Consider the following 6,520-nt stretch of genomic DNA (forward strand, 5'->3'; position numbering starts at 1 on the left):
TATAAAACTTAATAAGCTTAATGTGTTAGAATTGCTTTTTAAATGTTGGAAAGGTTGGTTCTCTACTTTGTAAGCTATTTAATAAAGCTGTATAATATAGTAGTTAAAAACTTGGTTTTTGAAATCTAACATAACTGAAAAAAATAATGCTTAAACACATTGTAACTATAACCATTAATAAAAGGAAATGAGAATAGTTCTCTTAACCAAATTCCACTGAACTGACACTTTGGATTAGAAGGTACTCTCCATTCCCCATAAATCACACTGACCAATACCCTTGGCCGGCTCGCGTGCTGGTCACTCATGAGTAGAAATCAAGCCTCTAAAAAAGTGCTGTTGAACCTGATGGCAGATTCATAAGATGGTTCTCAAGACTTCTGCTCAGAAGTGGCAGGTGCTCCTTCCTCTCACATTTTATTAGCCATAGTAAGTAACATGGCAAACCCTAATGCCAAGAGAGAGAGGATAGTATAATCCTCCCATAGAAAGGGGCAAGGCAGGGAGTGGGACACAGCATGGCACCCCTGTTTCTGTGGAGTCTCTGGAAAATACTGAAGAGCCCTGGTACAAGCCTTTCTTCCTTAACCTCATGTGTCCAGAGACCTCAGGCCTGACATTCATGCTCTGGATCTGCCCAGGGCCCAGGAGGTGGGCTCAGTAGGGAAGGGACACAGCAATGTTAACAAATAGCATGAAATGTAACACTGAGAACAAGTTAGCTCTCTCTGGCTGAAAATTTGTATGCTTTTCACTATGTCATTTTCCTTCCATCCTTCAGCTGGTTTAAAAGTACAGAAAAAAAAAAGTTTTCCATTAAAATACAATTCTTATGCAGAAGGGGAGACTTATTAGATTAATAACAGCCAAAATTCTAATTTGATTTAATTTACTCTTTTCCTAAGTTTGAGAAATGTACCACCATTGGTACATAAGATAATTTTAGTGGTACATGGATGAATTTTTTTTATTTTAATAGTTCTAATATACATTAAAATAAAACACAATCAAATCTGTAATTTCACAGATATTATTGATTATAATTAAATTAAAATAATGATTTACATTTAAAAAGTCAGTCAATTTAAATAGAATATTAGGTTAATAGCTGCTCAGGTGGTTCATGGAGATAGCAAAAATTATGAGGATGGCTGGCAAATGACAACGTTTGGGAGATGCCAATTTTGTTTATCAGATGAACTAGCTATTTGCCCATTGAGAGTGAAGGTACATAGGAAAAACGTGTTTGTATGGTAGTAGGGATGGAGTTGAGAGACTTTGGGATCATGGGGATGTTGTTGAGTCTCTGGGTCCCTGAGAGTTGGAAAACCATAGCACAGAGATCATAGTAAGAGGGACATAGAAGGTGAGGAGGGACACAGAAATGTGACAGAAAGAAAAAGATTCTTATCTCTCCATAGACTTATGCAGGACTGGCCTGGCTTATGTGAGAGGCATTTTCTTCTCGGTGGCAAATGGCAGGCTTATGAAGGAAGAAACATGTGCTTGTAGATGTCTTTGCAATTATGCAGACACTTATTAGATTGCAATGGTTTAGGTACCTGCCTATTGCAAAGGCTGCCCAGACATTCTCAAAGGCATTATGGCTGTGACAAAGTGACTGATGAGAATTCAGTGATAATCAGGGTAGGTGACCTCCAGGAATCTTGTTTTTCTGTGACAACAGCTTGAGATGTAGCAGTCAATAGCATTTCCCTGGCTGTCATTTTACATTACAAGTGTTCATAACATCTTTGAAAATAAAAATGCCCCAAGTTTGTAGAGGGAGCTGGCCCATACTGAAAGCAGCAGCCAAGAATGCTTTTGAAGCTCTGTCTTTTCCAGAGCCTTATGATTCAGGGTTTCATGCAAACAAAAGCTTGCAGAGAGTTCTCCCAAGGCCCTCTGGAGCTGTCCTTATTACTTGGCGTGCTAACAATAATCTCAGCTTGGGAAGCAATTTTCTATTTCTCACCCCCAAGGTTCAGCAGGCTGAGGCAGGAATTGCCTCAGCTGCGAGTGCTTCTGAGCTCCAGACAGAGAAGAGGGACTTCTAACCTCCCAGTGCAATGTTCTGAAGTGTGGATTTAATATAGGGAAAAGAGTATTCGTGACTTGACTGCTTTAGGCCAGGTGGTTATAAGGTTCAGACATTTCCCCCTGATAACAAAATCTGAAAACCAAAGTGGCTCACTTGTAAATTAACTACTCAAATTTGGCTAATGTATCTAATGCCCTTTGGAGGAATGGCATTTCATACCTCAAGGTCAGGAAAACTGCATAATTAGAGTTTCAGTTTTGTGAATATAGCTAGAGCTGCCAGGCGGGGTCAGGCATAGCCAGTAACTAGCTGTGGTCCTTAGGTGGATACTACCCTCCCTGGACCTTGGTTTTATCATCTTAAAGTTAGAAGTTTCAACCAAATAATTGATAACTGCCCTTCCGCTCTAACAACCTACATGCCAGCACCTTTATGAAGGTGATCGTCCATTTGTTTTGGTGTGTCAGGTGAAGGAAACTTTCTTCCCTAAGGAAACGGAGAAGATATTCATTTTTTGCACATAGAGAGGAAGGCTTTGTGCACATCTGGCAGTAACGGTCCAAGGTCAGTCCTTTACAAAGTCATGCAATGTAGCAGGCATTTCCTTGTGGGCAATGAATGACTGTTAACACGATTTAAGAACAACGCTGGGCATAGAAATGGCCCCTTGACAATGGCGCAGGTGTATAATTGCATCTTATTATACAAGGCATCATCCACAATAGTAATATTAAAATTTTTTGTTTTGTTTTGTTTCTTAAACCTTCTTTGATCTGTCCTTGTATCTGGGAAGACGTGGTCATTACTTGCCTTTTTACTCTGAGTACATTTTCGTCCTAAGGAAATATGAGTTTTGTGCTCATTTTGCTTGAATGCACTGACATTTCACATTAGCTGACTGCCCATTCTCGTGAGGGGTCAGCACGGATGGCAACCTTCGGGGTCTCAAATGCAAGCCCTCCTTCCCTGAAGGAGCCTGGAACCTGAATGAGAAATGCAGAATATCTTTTTCAGTGAGATTTTCTTACAATTTCAAGAAGTAAAGTCCCTATTGCTTATCATTTTAGAACTTTAATTCTCTACCCATAGGTCTTCAAAGAATATATATTTATCCATCTATCCATTCATTCGTGAATCATTACATTCCAGTTTGGTGCCAGCCACTGTGCATCACCAGGGATACAGAGGTGACTTTGCCACAGTTGCTGACCCTGAGAACTCACAGTTAAGTGTGGGAGATGATCGTGTAATCAGCTTGTTAAAGAACAATATTAGCCAACACTCTTGGTTTGTTCATGACAGAAACTCAATTTCATACAGCCGAGGTATGTGGAGGGGATTTATTAGATCAAGAAGAGAAAAAGATGCAGTCAACGCTTGGATTTTTTTTACATAAAAATCTGAATTTTTGGTTCTTTTAGGAAAAAAAGAGGATATTCTAGAAAGATTGGCCTGTATTCCTGGACATGCACGAGGAAACTAAACTATGAGGTATAGCTGAGGAGTGGATGACTCCCGTATATGGTGCAGGTGTTTTCTTGTTTGCCCCATTCTGCCACTTGCACTGTGTTTGCATCTGTAGTTACCCTCAGCCCTGGTCACTCATTTGTGTTTCCCGTTTCTTCTCCTTAAGCACTGGAATTATTAGACCCTGGCGTCAGAAGAAGGTCACAGTGGAGGTGGGAAAACCAGTTGGTAAATTTTCACAAGAAAAGGTGATGGCAATACAGATGGAGAGTCAGGAATAGTGGCAAGATATTTTGGTCATGGTGACAGAACTTGGTCACTGGAGGATTACATATTTTTGCTTCTCCAAAGATATTTTTGGAAGCTTCTGGGTTTTTTCCCCTTTTTTAAAAATTTTAAAATTATACCATATTTTTACTGTATGGTTTTATTTCCTTTTGCACTTATTTCAACCTGATCATGGAAATCTTTCAAACATTACGTATTTTTTTCCCTCAAGGAACAAACTAGGGCCCTGGAGAAAATAGGCCAGGCTGGTCAGAAGGGGGTCTGGCTAAGCAGTCTTCAAACAGTAAGCTGGTGAGTCCAGGGAGACCTGCTAAGGGAGGTGCAGACAGCCACCCTGGGCTTAGGGAAACAGCAAGATGCACAGACTCAGACATCAGGCATAGCCTCAGGCACCAGGTAAACACCCAGGAAACCAGAACCAGAGGCCTTGGCTTTGAGGTCAATAACAGGTGAGAATCCATCAAGAAGTCTGGGTAACAGCCATGGGATGAAAAGTGTATGCGTGTATTTGTTAGCACACGTACCTTTGTGTGTCCGTGAAGGAGGAAGCTGAGCCTCCCTGTGGAGGAAGTAGGTAGCAGTGAGGATTTGGGAGCCCAAGAAGTAAGGCAGTCCTGACAGTCGGGGGAATCTCTGCCCAGAGGAGTCTGCTCCTGGCTTCCTCTGTGTACTACCTACCCTGCTGTTCTCAGGGCACATCACCTAGGATGTCCACAGACTGAGCATCCCGGTCTGATTCTCACGGGGACAAGAGGAAGAGAGGAAACCCACCTTCACTGAATACCTTCATAATGCCAGGCATTTTCTATTTCCTTCCTTCCTTCCTTCCTTCCTTCCTTCCTTCCTTTCTTCCTTCCTTCCTTCTTCCCTCCCTTCCTCTCCTTCTCCCTCCCTCCCTTCTCTCTTCTCCTCTCCTGTCTCTTTCCCTCCCTTTCTTCCTCCCTCCTACCTCCCTCTCTCTCTCTTTCTTTCTTTCTTTGACTCTGCTGCCCAGGCTGGAGTACAGTGGCATCATCACAGCTCACTGCAGCCTCCAACTCCTGGGCTCAAATGGTCCTTCCACCTCAGCCTCCTGAGTAGCTGGTACTACAGGTATGTGCCACCACACCTGGTTAATTTTTCTTATTTTTGTAGAGACAGGGTCTCCCTATGTTGCCCAGGCTGGTCTCGAATTCCTGAACCCAAGCAATCCTCCTGCCTCAGCCTCTTAGAGCCACTGCGCTGGCCCATTTTCTTATTTAGTCCTGACAATAGCACCAAAAAGGCATTATTCCCAGAGTTAGATAACTGAACAAAGCTCACAGGACAAATCAGTTGCAGAGCTGGGAATTGAACACAGATCTGCCTGTCTCCAAAGCCCACACTCTTCTCCTTGTTGCATGTCGATGCTGTAGCACTAAACTACTCAGAATCACGTTTGTTCCTGCATTCTGGAATCAAGTGCATCTCTCCCCAAAAATATTGCTTTTAACTTAATGTACAGTGCTTATTACATTTACCTTTCAACAAAGTAACTAATATATATATATATATATATTCTAATTCCAAATAGAGTGTGAACTTCTGGAAAGCAAAGACCATGTCTCATTGTCTTCTTTCTAAATTCTCATGGAGCTAGCATGGCGCCTTCACAGATGCAAGGAGCTTGCGTGTGTGTGTGAGTGTGTGTGTGTGTGTGTGTGTACGCGCACACGCGTGCGCGCGCAAATTGAACTGACATTCTCTCTTCGCTTATCCCTGCTCTCTGTGGCCCTATGAGTTTTGGCCCCTGCTCCTATAACTTCTGTATTTCTCCCGGGTCTATCTAACATACTGACTTTGGCATTCCTCACTATTTGATTTCTATTAATAGAGACTATTTTCTATTGATTTCTCTGTACGGGCTGGATTTGGGACCCATAGATTCCCTCTCTCTTGCACATACTGTTTCCCCATGGGATATTGTCTCCTGGGATCTTGGCTGGATCTTGGACCCAGAGGGTTCCTATTTAATATGGATGTGAGAGACTCTGCCTTGAGGGGACAGAAAAGACTCACCATAGGTTGAGGTGACATATGAAATGGGCTTTGAAGATGAGAAGGAATTTTCAAGGTGGAAATGAAAGTAGAGAGAAGGTATTTTAAGGAAAGAAAAAAGTATGTGTAAAGGTTTATTTGAGGATCTCTGAGAAGTTTAATGCCACTGGAGCGAATGGTGAGTAGTGGAAGATGAGGCCAAATTAACTTTTCAGTAGGACAACTTTTGTTTTTCTACTTGTCTTTCAGCATGAGCCAATGGGGTGTGAAAAGGAATCTCCCTGGTTGATGTCCATCGCCATTGGAGGAGTGTTGTAGTATTGGAAGAGAAAGTCTCAGTTCTAGAACCACCAGACACCAGTTTGTGTTTCTCCTGAAGAGCTCCAAGGATAGAAGAGTCTCCCTAAGATTTTTTTATAATTCCTCCTGACTATTTTCTAATTCTTGTCGGTCAGAAGTGTCTCCTTCTTTCCAACTGAAACCTGATTTAAAAAGTTTTTTAGGTAGAACAAATAGTTTCCAAAAATCTTATAGTGTCCCTTAAGGATTTAAATGTTTTAAACTTATTTTAAATGTGTATTATTTATTAGAGAATATTGGGAAATTATTAATAGTTCTATCATCTAAATATATTTTTTAACATTGTGGAGTTTTTCTAGGCGTTTTTTGGTATGCACAATGATTTTTTTCTGAACTAACTCGAAATCA

Source organism: Propithecus coquereli, unplaced genomic scaffold, assembly GCF_000956105.1.
Source record: "Propithecus coquereli isolate 6110/MARCELLA unplaced genomic scaffold, Pcoq_1.0 Scaffold205, whole genome shotgun sequence".
Taxonomy (NCBI): Eukaryota; Metazoa; Chordata; class Mammalia; order Primates; family Indriidae; genus Propithecus; species Propithecus coquereli.